The 13,440-nt window shown below is 40.0% G+C and overlaps 3 non-coding genes across 3 annotated transcripts; all 3 read left to right on the top strand.

The window, feature by feature from the left end:
• The first annotated feature begins 407 nt into the window (after nt 1-407).
• Nucleotides 408-480, top strand: TRNAK-CUU (transfer RNA lysine (anticodon CUU)). The gene has a single exon. It is a non-coding gene; the product is annotated as a tRNA-Lys (tRNA).
• Nucleotides 481-8,222: 7,742 nt separating this feature from the next.
• Nucleotides 8,223-8,295, top strand: TRNAA-AGC (transfer RNA alanine (anticodon AGC)). Its single transcript has one exon. It is a non-coding gene; the product is annotated as a tRNA-Ala (tRNA).
• Nucleotides 8,296-12,373: 4,078 nt separating this feature from the next.
• TRNAA-AGC (transfer RNA alanine (anticodon AGC)) lies at nt 12,374-12,446 on the top strand. Its single transcript has one exon. It is a non-coding gene; the product is annotated as a tRNA-Ala (tRNA).
• The last annotated feature ends 994 nt before the right edge of the window (nt 12,447-13,440 follow it).

Below are 13,440 nucleotides of genomic sequence, written 5' to 3'. Positions count from 1 at the left end.
AGAGCGCTCGCTTAGCATGCGAGAGGTAGCGGGGTTGATGCCCGCATTCTCCATTATAAAATTTGCATACATTTTATTTTTAACTTGTCATTGCCCATGGTCATTGCAGAGTAAGAACAGAAAAATCACAGATGGCTTTAAAATATGGTCTCATTATAACAACTAAAGTGGTTTAATCAAAAGGGTTCAGGTATTCTTTAGCATGTGAGAGGAATTTGAATTCTTATGCAATCTCAAAATGAAGTTCTCACAACTTCCGTTTTCATTTTCTCTTATTTTTTTTTGACACTCTGTCCTCTGAAGGATGTATAAATCTGGCTTTCCTTGCAAAACAAGAGTAGAGGAATATCCAGGATTTGATTTTTTTCACAAAAAGGGATTGGTCTGCATACTGTCTTAAGGAGGGAGCCCGGCTAGCTCAGTCGGTAGAGCATGAGACTCTTAATCTCAGGGTCGTGGGTTCGAGCCCCACGTTGGGCAAAATCGAGTAATTTTTGCCTGAATATTGCATTGACTCTCATAATATGGAGATTAATCTTGCATTAGACCTGCAATAACTACCAAAAATTGTCCAGGAATGGATTTCCTTCATAAAAAATGATTAGTCTGCATACCATCTTGAAGTGGGAGCCCGGCTAGCTCAGTCGGTAGAGCATGAGACTCTTAATCTCAGGGTCGTGGGTTTGAGCCCCACGTTGGGCGAAAATGAGTAATTTTTGCTGGACTCTCATAATCTGGTGATTATTCTTGCATTAGACATGCAATAACTATCAAAAATGGTATCTCCCTTGGTTTCTCATTGGTGGGAAATTTAACTTCAAGATTAGGTAGGGTATGAGTCTAGATGAACACACCACAATATCACTCATATTCGAGTAGTAAACAGGCCAACCTGAACTGTAAAACATCCCATAAGTGGAGGTAAGGCATAAGTTAGGAGTGAACTGAACACTGTTATGGGCAATTGGACTGCAAATAAAGTGTGGAAGGCAGTGAGGTTACTTTTTTCATGTTATGCAGATTAAACACTCAGGGGAATTAGCCCAAATGGTAGAGCGCTCGCTTAGCATGCGAGAGGTAGCGGGGTTGATGCCCGCATTCTCCATTATAAAATTTGCATACATTTTATTTTTAACTTGTCATTGCCCATGGTCATTGCAGAGTAAGAACAGAAAAATCACAGATGGCTTTCAAATATGGTCTCATTATAACAACTAAAGTGGTTTAATCAAAAGGGTTCAGGTATTCTTTAGCATGTGAGAGGAATTTGAATTCTTATGCAATCTCAAAATGAAGTTCTCACAACTTCCGTTTTCATTTTCTCTTATTTTTTTTTGACACTCTGTCCTCTGAAGGATGTATAAATCTGGCTTTCCTTGCAAAACAAGAGTAGAGGAATATCCAGGATTTGATTTTTTTCACAAAAAGGGATTGGTCTGCATACTGTCTTAAGGAGGGAGCCCGGCTAGCTCAGTCGGTAGAGCATGAGACTCTTAATCTCAGGGTCGTGGGTTCAAGCCCCACGTTGGGCGAAATCGAGTAATTTTTGCCTGAATATTGCATTGACTCTCATAATATGGAGATTAATCTTGCATTAGACCTGCAATAACTACCAAAAATTGTCCAGGAATGGATTTCCTTCATAAAAAATGATTAGTCTGCATACCATCTTGAAGTGGGAGCCCGGCTAGCTCAGTCGGTAGAGCATGAGACTCTTAATCTCAGGGTCGTGGGTTTGAGCCCCACGTTGGGCGAAAATGAGTAATTTTTGCTGGACTCTCATAATCTGGTGATTATTCTTGCATTAGACATGCAATAACTATCAAAAATGGTATCTCCCTTGGTTTCTCATTGGTGGGAAATTTAACTTCAAGATTAGGTAGGGTATGAGTCTAGATGAACACACCACAATATCACTCATATTCGAGTAGTAAACAGGCCAACCTGAACTGTAAAACATCCCATAAGTGGAGGTAAGGCATAAGTTAGGAGTGAACTGAACACTGTTATGGGCAATTGGACTGCAAATAAAGTGTGGAAGGCAGTGAGGTTACTTTTTTCATGTTATGCAGATTAAACACTCAGGGGAATTAGCCCAAATGGTAGAGCGCTCGCTTAGCATGCGAGAGGTAGCGGGGTTGATGCCCGCATTCTCCATTATAAAATTTGCATACATTTTATTTTTAACTTGTCATTGCCCATGGTCATTGCAGAGTAAGAACAGAAAAATCACAGATGGCTTTCAAATATGGTCTCATTATAACAACTAAAGTGGTTTAATCAAAAGGGTTCAGGTATTCTTTAGCATGTGAGAGGAATTTGAATTCTTATGCAATCTCAAAATGAAGTTCTCACAACTTCCGTTTTCATTTTCTCTTATTTTTTTTTTGACACTCTGTCCTCTGAAGGATGTATAAATCAGGCTTTCCTTGCAAAACAAGAGTAGAGGAATATCCAGGATTTGATTTTCTTCACAAAAAGGGATTGGTCTGCATACTGTCTTAAGGAGGGAGCCCGGCTAGCTCAGTCGGTAGAGCATGAGACTCTTAATCTCAGGGTCGTGGGTTCGAGCCCCACGTTGGGCGAAAACGAGTAATTTTTGCCTGAATATTGCATTGACTCTCATAATATGGAGATTAATCTTGCATTAGACCTGCAATAACTCCCAAAAATTGTCCAGGAATGGATTTCCTTCATAAAAAATGATTAGTCTGCATACCATCTTGAAGTGGGAGCCCGGCTAGCTCAGTCGGTAGAGCATGAGACTCTTAATCTCAGGGTCGTGGGTTCGAGCCCCACGTTGGGCGAAAATGAGTAATTTTTGCTGGACTCTCATAATCTGGTGATTATTCTTGCATTAGACATGCAATAACTATCAAAAATGGTATCTCCCTTGGTTTCTCATTGGTGGGAAATTTAACTTCAAGATTCCAACCTGAACTGTAAAACATCCCATAAGTGGAGGTAAGGCATAAGTTAGGAGTGAACTGAACACTGTTATGGGCAATTGGACTGCAAATAAAGTGTGGAAGGCAGTGAGGTTACTTTTTTCATGTTATGCAGATTAAACACACAGGGGAATTAGCTCAAATGGTAGAGTGCTCGCTTAGCATGCGAGAGGTAGCGGGATCGATGCCCGCATTCTCCATTATAAAACAGAAAAATCACAGATGGCTTTCAAATATGGTCTCATTATAACAACTAAAGTGGTTTAATCAAAAGGGTTCAGGTATTCTTTAGCATGTGAGAGGAATTTGAATTCTTATGCAATCTCAAAATGAAGTTCTCACAACTTCCGTTTTCATTTTCTCTTATTTTTTTTTGACACTCTGTCCTCTGAAGGATGTATAAATCTGGCTTTCCTTGCAAAACAAGAGTAGAGGAATATCCAGGATTTGATTTTTTTCACAAAAAGGGATTGGTCTGCATACTGTCTTAAGGAGGGAGCCCGGCTAGCTCAGTCGGTAGAGCATGAGACTCTTAATCTCAGGGTCGTGGGTTCGAGCCCCACGTTGGGCGAAATCGAGTAATTTTTGCCTGAATATTGCATTGACTCTCATATTATGAAGATTAATCTTGCATTAGACCTGCAATAACTCCCAAAAATTGTCCAGGACTGGATTTCCTTCATAAAAAATGATTAGTCCGCATACCATCTTGAAGTGGGAGCCCGGCTAGCTCAGTCGGTAGAGCATGAGACTTTTAATCTCAGGGTCGTGGGTTCGAGCTCCACGTTGGGCGAAAATGAGTAATTTTTGCTGGATCCTCATAATCTGGTGATTATTCTTGCATTAGACATGCAATAACTATCAAAAATGGTATCTCCCTTGGTTTCTCATTGGTGGGAAATTTAACTTCAAGATTAGGTAGGGTATGAGTCTAGATGAACACACCACAATATCACTCATATTCGAGTAGTAAACAGGCCAACCTGAACTGTAAAACATCCCATAAGTGGAGGTAAGGCATAAGTTAGGAGTGAACTGAACACTTTTATGGGCAATTGGACTTCAAATAAAGTGTGGAAGGCAGTGAGGTTACTTTTTTCATGTTATGCAGATTAAACACACAGGGGAATTAGCTCAAATGGTAGAGCGCTTGCTTAGCATGCGAGAGGTAGCGGGATCGATGCCCGCATTCTCCATTATAAAATTTGCATACATTTTATTTTTAACTTGTCATTGCCCATGGTCATTGCGGAGTAAGAACAGAAAAATCACAGATGGCTTTCAAATATGGTCTCATTATAACAACTAAAGTGGTTTAATCAAAAGGGTTCAGGTATTCTTTAGCATGTGAGAGAAATTTGAATTCTTATGCAATCTCAAAAGGAAGTTCTCACAACTTCCATTTTCATTTTCTCTTATTTTTTTTGACACTCTGTCCTCTGAAGGATGTATAAATCTGGCTTTCCTTGCAAAACAAGAGTAGAGGAATATCCAGGATTTGATTTTTTTCACAAAAAGGGATAGGTCTGCATACTGTCTTAAGGAGGGAGCCCGGCTAGCTCACTCGGTAGAGCATGAGACTCTTAATCTCAGGGTCGTGGGTTCGAGCCCCACGTTGGGCGAAAACGAGTAATTTTTGCCTGAATATTGCATTGACTCTCATAATATGGAGATTAATCTTGCATTAGACCTGCAATAACTCCCAAAAATTGTCCAGGAATGGATTTCCTTCATAAAAAATGATTAGTCTGCATACCATCTTGAAGTGGGAGCCCGGCTAGCTCAGTCGGTAGAGCATGAGACTCTTAATCTCAGGGTCGTGGGTTCGAGCCCCACGTTGGGCGAAAATGAGTAATTTTTGCTGGACTCTCATAATCTGGTGATTATTCTTGCATTAGACATGCAATAACTATCAAAAATGGTATCTCCCTTGGTTTCTCATTGGTGGGAAATTTAACTTCAAGATTAGGTAGGGTATGAGTCTAGATGAACACACCACAATATCACTCATATTCGAGTAGTAAACAGGCCAACCTGAACTGTAAAACATCCCATAAGTGGAGGTAAGGCATAAGTTAGGAGTGAACTGAACACTGTTATGGGCAATTGGACTGCAAATAAAGTGTGGAAGGCAGTGAGGTTACTTTTTTCATGTTATGCAGATTAAACACACAGGGGAATTAGCTCAAATGGTAGAGTGCTCGCTTAGCATGCGAGAGGTAGCGGGATCGATGCCCGCATTCTCCATTATAAAACAGAAAAATCACAGATGGCTTTCAAATATGGTCTCATTATAACAACTAAAGTGGTTTAATCAAAAGGGTTCAGGTATTCTTTAGCATGTGAGAGGAATTTGAATTCTTATGCAATCTCAAAATGAAGTTCTCACAACTTCCGTTTTCATTTTCTCTTATTTTTTTTTGACACTCTGTCCTCTGAAGGATGTATAAATCTGGCTTTCCTTGCAAAACAAGAGTAGAGGAATATCCAGGATTTGATTTTTTTCACAAAAAGGGATTGGTCTGCATACTGTCTTAAGGAGGGAGCCCGGCTAGCTCAGTCGGTAGAGCATGAGACTCTTAATCTCAGGGTCGTGGGTTCGAGCCCCACGTTGGGCGAAATCGAGTAATTTTTGCCTGAATATTGCATTGACTCTCATATTATGAAGATTAATCTTGCATTAGACCTGCAATAACTCCCAAAAATTGTCCAGGACTGGATTTCCTTCATAAAAAATGATTAGTCCGCATACCATCTTGAAGTGGGAGCCCGGCTAGCTCAGTCGGTAGAGCATGAGACTTTTAATCTCAGGGTCGTGGGTTCGAGCTCCACGTTGGGCGAAAATGAGTAATTTTTGCTGGATCCTCATAATCTGGTGATTATTCTTGCATTAGACATGCAATAACTATCAAAAATGGTATCTCCCTTGGTTTCTCATTGGTGGGAAATTTAACTTCAAGATTAGGTAGGGTATGAGTCTAGATGAACACACCACAATATCACTCATATTCGAGTAGTAAACAGGCCAACCTGAACTGTAAAACATCCCATAAGTGGAGGTAAGGCATAAGTTAGGAGTGAACTGAACACTTTTATGGGCAATTGGACTTCAAATAAAGTGTGGAAGGCAGTGAGGTTACTTTTTTCATGTTATGCAGATTAAACACACAGGGGAATTAGCTCAAATGGTAGAGCGCTTGCTTAGCATGCGAGAGGTAGCGGGATCGATGCCCGCATTCTCCATTATAAAATTTGCATACATTTTATTTTTAACTTGTCATTGCCCATGGTCATTGCGGAGTAAGAACAGAAAAATCACAGATGGCTTTCAAATATGGTCTCATTATAACAACTAAAGTGGTTTAATCAAAAGGGTTCAGGTATTCTTTAGCATGTGAGAGAAATTTGAATTCTTATGCAATCTCAAAAGGAAGTTCTCACAACTTCCATTTTCATTTTCTCTTATTTTTTTTGACACTCTGTCCTCTGAAGGATGTATAAATCTGGCTTTCCTTGCAAAACAAGAGTAGAGGAATATCCAGGATTTGATTTTTTTCACAAAAAGGGATAGGTCTGCATACTGTCTTAAGGAGGGAGCCCGGCTAGCTCAGTCGGTAGAGCATGAGACTCTTAATCTCAGGGTCGTGGGTTCGAGCCCCACGTTGGGCGAAAACGAGTAATTTTTGCCTGAATATTGCATTGACTCTCATAATATGGAGATTAATCTTGCATTAGACCTGCAATAACTCCCAAAAATTGTCCAGGAATGGATTTCCTTCATAAAAAATGATTAGTCTGCATACCATCTTGAAGTGGGAGCCCGGCTAGCTCAGTCGGTAGAGCATGAGACTCTTAATCTCAGGGTCGTGGGTTCGAGCCCCACGTTGGGCGAAAATGAGTAATTTTTGCTGGACTCCCATAATCTGGTGATTATTCTTGCATTAGACATGCAATAACTATCAAAAATGGTATCTCCCTTGGTTTCTCATTGGTGGGAAATGTAACTTCAAGATTAGGTAGAGTATGAGTCTAGATGAACACACCACAATATCACTCATATTCGAGTAGTAAACAGGCCAACCTGAACTGTAAAACATCCCATAAGTGGAGGTAAGGCATAAGTTAGGAGTGAACTGAACACTGTTATGGGCAATTGGACTTCAAATAAAGTGTGGAAGGCAGTGAGGTTACTTTTTTCATGTTATGCAGATTAAACACAAAGGGGAATTAGCTCAAATGGTAGAGTGCTCGCTTAGCATGCGAGAGGTAGCGGGATCGATGCCCGCATTCTCCATTATAAAATTTGCATACATTTTATTTTTAACTTGTCATTGCCCATGGTCATTGCAGAGTAAGAACAGAAAAATCACAGATGGCTTTCAAATATGGTCTCATTATAACAACTAAAGTGGTTTAATCAAAAGGGTTCAGGTATTCTTTAGCATGTGAGAGGAATTTGAATTCTTATGCAATCTCAAAATGAAGTTCTCACAACTTCCATTTTCATTTTCTCTTATTTTTTTTGACACTCTGTCCTCTGAAGGATGTATAAATCTGGCTTTCCTTGCAAAACAAGAGTAGAGGAATATCCAGGATTTGATTTTTTTCACAAAAAGGGATTGGTCTGCATACTGTCTTAAGGAGGGAGATTCCGGCTAGCTCAGTCGGTAGAGCATGAGACTCTTAATCTCAGGGTCGTGGGTTCGAGCCCCACGTTGGGGGAAAATGAGTAATTTTTGCCTGAATATTGCATTGACTCTCATAATATGGAGATTAATCTTGCATTAGAACTGCAATAACTCCCAAAAATTGTCCAGGAATGGATTTCCTTCATAAAAAATGATTAGTCTGCATACCATCTTGAAGTGGGAGCCCGGCTAGCTCAGTCGGTAGAGCATGAGACTCTTAATCTCAGGGTCGTGGGTTCGAGCCCCACGTTGGGCGAAAATGAGTAATTTTTGCTGGACTCTCATAATCTGGTGATTATTCTTGCATTAGACATGCAATAACTATCAAAAATGGTATCTCCCTTGGTTTCTCATTGGTGGGAAATTTAACTTCAATATTAGGTAGAGTATGAGTCTAGATGAACACACCACAATATCACTCATAATCGAGTAGTAAACAGGCCAACCTGAACTGTAAAACATCCCATAAGTGGAGGTAAGGCATAAGTTAGGAGTGAACTGAACACTGTTATGGGCAATTGGACTTCAAATAAAGTGTGGAAGGCAGTGAGGTTACTTTTTTCATGTTATGCAGATTAAACACACAGGGGAATTAGCTCAAATGGTAGAGCGCTCGCTTAGCATGCGAGAGGTAGCGGGATCGATGCCCGCATTCTCCATTATAAAATTTGCATACATTTTATTTTTAACTTGTCATTGCCCATGGTCATTGCAGAGTAAGAACAGAAAAATCACAGATGGCTTTCAAATATGGTCTCATTATAACAACTAAAGTGGTTTAATCAAAAGGGTTCAGGTATTCTTTAGCATGTGAGAGAAATTTGAATTCTTATGCAATCTCAAAAGGAAGTTCTCACAACTTCCATTTTCATTTTCTCTTATTTTTTTTGACACTCTGTCCTCTGAAGGATGTATAAATCTGGCTTTCCTTGCAAAACAAGAGTAGAGGAATATCCAGGATTTGATTTTTTTCACAAAAAGGGATAGGTCTGCATACTGTCTTAAGGAGGGAGCCCGGCTAGCTCACTCGGTAGAGCATGAGACTCTTAATCTCAGGGTCGTGGGTTCGAGCCCCACGTTGGGCGAAAACGAGTAATTTTTGCCTGAATATTGCATTGACTCTCATAATATGGAGATTAATCTTGCATTAGACCTGCAATAACTCCCAAAAATTGTCCAGGAATGGATTTCCTTCATAAAAAATGATTAGTCTGCATACCATCTTGAAGTGGGAGCCCGGCTAGCTCAGTCGGTAGAGCATGAGACTCTTAATCTCAGGGTCGTGGGTTCGAGCCCCACGTTGGGCGAAAATGAGTAATTTTTGCTGGACTCTCATAATCTGGTGATTATTCTTGCATTAGACATGCAATAACTATCAAAAATGGTATCTCCCTTGGTTTCTCATTGGTGGGAAATTTAACTTCAAGATTAGGTAGGGTATGAGTCTAGATGAACACACCACAATATCACTCATATTCGAGTAGTAAACAGGCCAACCTGAACTGTAAAACATCCCATAAGTGGAGGTAAGGCATAAGTTAGGAGTGAACTGAACACTGTTATGGGCAATTGGACTGCAAATAAAGTGTGGAAGGCAGTGAGGTTACTTTTTTCATGTTATGCAGATTAAACACACAGGGGAATTAGCTCAAATGGTAGAGTGCTCGCTTAGCATGCGAGAGGTAGCGGGATCGATGCCCGCATTCTCCATTATAAAACAGAAAAATCACAGATGGCTTTCAAATATGGTCTCATTATAACAACTAAAGTGGTTTAATCAAAAGGGTTCAGGTATTCTTTAGCATGTGAGAGGAATTTGAATTCTTATGCAATCTCAAAATGAAGTTCTCACAACTTCCGTTTTCATTTTCTCTTATTTTTTTTTGACACTCTGTCCTCTGAAGGATGTATAAATCTGGCTTTCCTTGCAAAACAAGAGTAGAGGAATATCCAGGATTTGATTTTTTTCACAAAAAGGGATTGGTCTGCATACTGTCTTAAGGAGGGAGCCCGGCTAGCTCAGTCGGTAGAGCATGAGACTCTTAATCTCAGGGTCGTGGGTTCGAGCCCCACGTTGGGCGAAATCGAGTAATTTTTGCCTGAATATTGCATTGACTCTCATATTATGAAGATTAATCTTGCATTAGACCTGCAATAACTCCCAAAAATTGTCCAGGACTGGATTTCCTTCATAAAAAATGATTAGTCCGCATACCATCTTGAAGTGGGAGCCCGGCTAGCTCAGTCGGTAGAGCATGAGACTTTTAATCTCAGGGTCGTGGGTTCGAGCTCCACGTTGGGCGAAAATGAGTAATTTTTGCTGGATCCTCATAATCTGGTGATTATTCTTGCATTAGACATGCAATAACTATCAAAAATGGTATCTCCCTTGGTTTCTCATTGGTGGGAAATTTAACTTCAAGATTAGGTAGGGTATGAGTCTAGATGAACACACCACAATATCACTCATATTCGAGTAGTAAACAGGCCAACCTGAACTGTAAAACATCCCATAAGTGGAGGTAAGGCATAAGTTAGGAGTGAACTGAACACTTTTATGGGCAATTGGACTTCAAATAAAGTGTGGAAGGCAGTGAGGTTACTTTTTTCATGTTATGCAGATTAAACACACAGGGGAATTAGCTCAAATGGTAGAGCGCTTGCTTAGCATGCGAGAGGTAGCGGGATCGATGCCCGCATTCTCCATTATAAAATTTGCATACATTTTATTTTTAACTTGTCATTGCCCATGGTCATTGCGGAGTAAGAACAGAAAAATCACAGATGGCTTTCAAATATGGTCTCATTATAACAACTAAAGTGGTTTAATCAAAAGGGTTCAGGTATTCTTTAGCATGTGAGAGAAATTTGAATTCTTATGCAATCTCAAAAGGAAGTTCTCACAACTTCCATTTTCATTTTCTCTTATTTTTTTTGACACTCTGTCCTCTGAAGGATGTATAAATCTGGCTTTCCTTGCAAAACAAGAGTAGAGGAATATCCAGGATTTGATTTTTTTCACAAAAAGGGATAGGTCTGCATACTGTCTTAAGGAGGGAGCCCGGCTAGCTCAGTCGGTAGAGCATGAGACTCTTAATCTCAGGGTCGTGGGTTCGAGCCCCACGTTGGGCGAAAACGAGTAATTTTTGCCTGAATATTGCATTGACTCTCATAATATGGAGATTAATCTTGCATTAGACCTGCAATAACTCCCAAAAATTGTCCAGGAATGGATTTCCTTCATAAAAAATGATTAGTCTGCATACCATCTTGAAGTGGGAGCCCGGCTAGCTCAGTCGGTAGAGCATGAGACTCTTAATCTCAGGGTCGTGGGTTCGAGCCCCACGTTGGGCGAAAATGAGTAATTTTTGCTGGACTCCCATAATCTGGTGATTATTCTTGCATTAGACATGCAATAACTATCAAAAATGGTATCTCCCTTGGTTTCTCATTGGTGGGAAATGTAACTTCAAGATTAGGTAGAGTATGAGTCTAGATGAACACACCACAATATCACTCATATTCGAGTAGTAAACAGGCCAACCTGAACTGTAAAACATCCCATAAGTGGAGGTAAGGCATAAGTTAGGAGTGAACTGAACACTGTTATGGGCAATTGGACTTCAAATAAAGTGTGGAAGGCAGTGAGGTTACTTTTTTCATGTTATGCAGATTAAACACAAAGGGGAATTAGCTCAAATGGTAGAGTGCTCGCTTAGCATGCGAGAGGTAGCGGGATCGATGCCCGCATTCTCCATTATAAAATTTGCATACATTTTATTTTTAACTTGTCATTGCCCATGGTCATTGCAGAGTAAGAACAGAAAAATCACAGATGGCTTTCAAATATGGTCTCATTATAACAACTAAAGTGGTTTAATCAAAAGGGTTCAGGTATTCTTTAGCATGTGAGAGGAATTTGAATTCTTATGCAATCTCAAAATGAAGTTCTCACAACTTCCATTTTCATTTTCTCTTATTTTTTTTGACACTCTGTCCTCTGAAGGATGTATAAATCTGGCTTTCCTTGCAAAACAAGAGTAGAGGAATATCCAGGATTTGATTTTTTTCACAAAAAGGGATTGGTCTGCATACTGTCTTAAGGAGGGAGATTCCGGCTAGCTCAGTCGGTAGAGCATGAGACTCTTAATCTCAGGGTCGTGGGTTCGAGCCCCACGTTGGGGGAAAATGAGTAATTTTTGCCTGAATATTGCATTGACTCTCATAATATGGAGATTAATCTTGCATTAGAACTGCAATAACTCCCAAAAATTGTCCAGGAATGGATTTCCTTCATAAAAAATGATTAGTCTGCATACCATCTTGAAGTGGGAGCCCGGCTAGCTCAGTCGGTAGAGCATGAGACTCTTAATCTCAGGGTCGTGGGTTCGAGCCCCACGTTGGGCGAAAATGAGTAATTTTTGCTGGACTCTCATAATCTGGTGATTATTCTTGCATTAGACATGCAATAACTATCAAAAATGGTATCTCCCTTGGTTTCTCATTGGTGGGAAATTTAACTTCAATATTAGGTAGAGTATGAGTCTAGATGAACACACCACAATATCACTCATAATCGAGTAGTAAACAGGCCAACCTGAACTGTAAAACATCCCATAAGTGGAGGTAAGGCATAAGTTAGGAGTGAACTGAACACTGTTATGGGCAATTGGACTTCAAATAAAGTGTGGAAGGCAGTGAGGTTACTTTTTTCATGTTATGCAGATTAAACACACAGGGGAATTAGCTCAAATGGTAGAGCGCTCGCTTAGCATGCGAGAGGTAGCGGGATCGATGCCCGCATTCTCCATTATAAAATTTGCATACATTTTATTTTTAACTTGTCATTGCCCATGGTCATTGCAGAGTAAGAACAGAAAAATCACAGATGGCTTTCAAATATGGTCTCATTATAACAACTAAAGTGGTTTAATCAAAAGGGTTCAGGTATTCTTTAGCATGTGAGAGGAATTTGAATTCTTATGCAATCTCAAAATGAAGTTCTCACAACTTCCATTTTCATTTTCTCTTATTTTTTTTGACACTCTTTCCTCTGAAGGATGTATAAATCTGGCTTTCCTTGCAAAACAAGAGTAGAGGAATATCCAGGATTTGATTTTTTTCACAAAAAGGGATTGGTCTGCATACTGTCTTAAGGAGGGAGCCCGGCTAGCTCAGTCGGTAGAGCATGAGACTCTTAATCTCAGGGTCGTGGGTTCGAGCTCCACGTTGGGCGAAAACGAGTAATTTTTGCCTGAATATTGCATTGACTCTCATAATATGGAGATTAATCTTGCATTAGACCTGCAATAACTCCCAAAAATTGTCCAGGAATGGATTTCCTTCATAAAAAATGATTAGTCTGCATACCATCTTGAAGTGGGAGCCCGGCTAGCTCAGTCGGTAGAGCATGAGACTCTTAATCTCAGGGTCGTGGGTTCGAGCCCCACGTTGGGCGAAAATGAGTAATTTTTGCTGGATTATTGCATTGACTCTCATAATCTGGTGAATATTCTTGCATTAGACATGCAATAACTATCAGAAAAGGTATCTCCCTTGGTTTCTCATTGGTGGGAAATTTAACTTCAAGATTAGCTAGGGTATGAGTCTAGATGAACACAGCGCAATATCACTCATATTCGAGTAGTAAACAGGCCAACCTGAACTGTAAAACATCCCATAAGTGGAGGTAAGGCATAAATTAGGAGTGAACTGAACACTGTTATGGGCAATTGGACTTCAAATAAAGTGTGGAACGCAGTAAGGTTACTTTTTTCATGTTATGCAGATTAAACACACAGGGG

Source organism: Lissotriton vulgaris, chromosome 1_1 (genome assembly GCF_964263255.1).
Source record: "Lissotriton vulgaris chromosome 1_1, aLisVul1.2, whole genome shotgun sequence".
Lineage (NCBI taxonomy): Eukaryota > Metazoa > Chordata > Amphibia > Caudata > Salamandridae > Lissotriton > Lissotriton vulgaris.
Note: the sequence above shows the minus strand (reverse complement) of the source record. Positions and strands in the feature narration are given on the sequence as shown.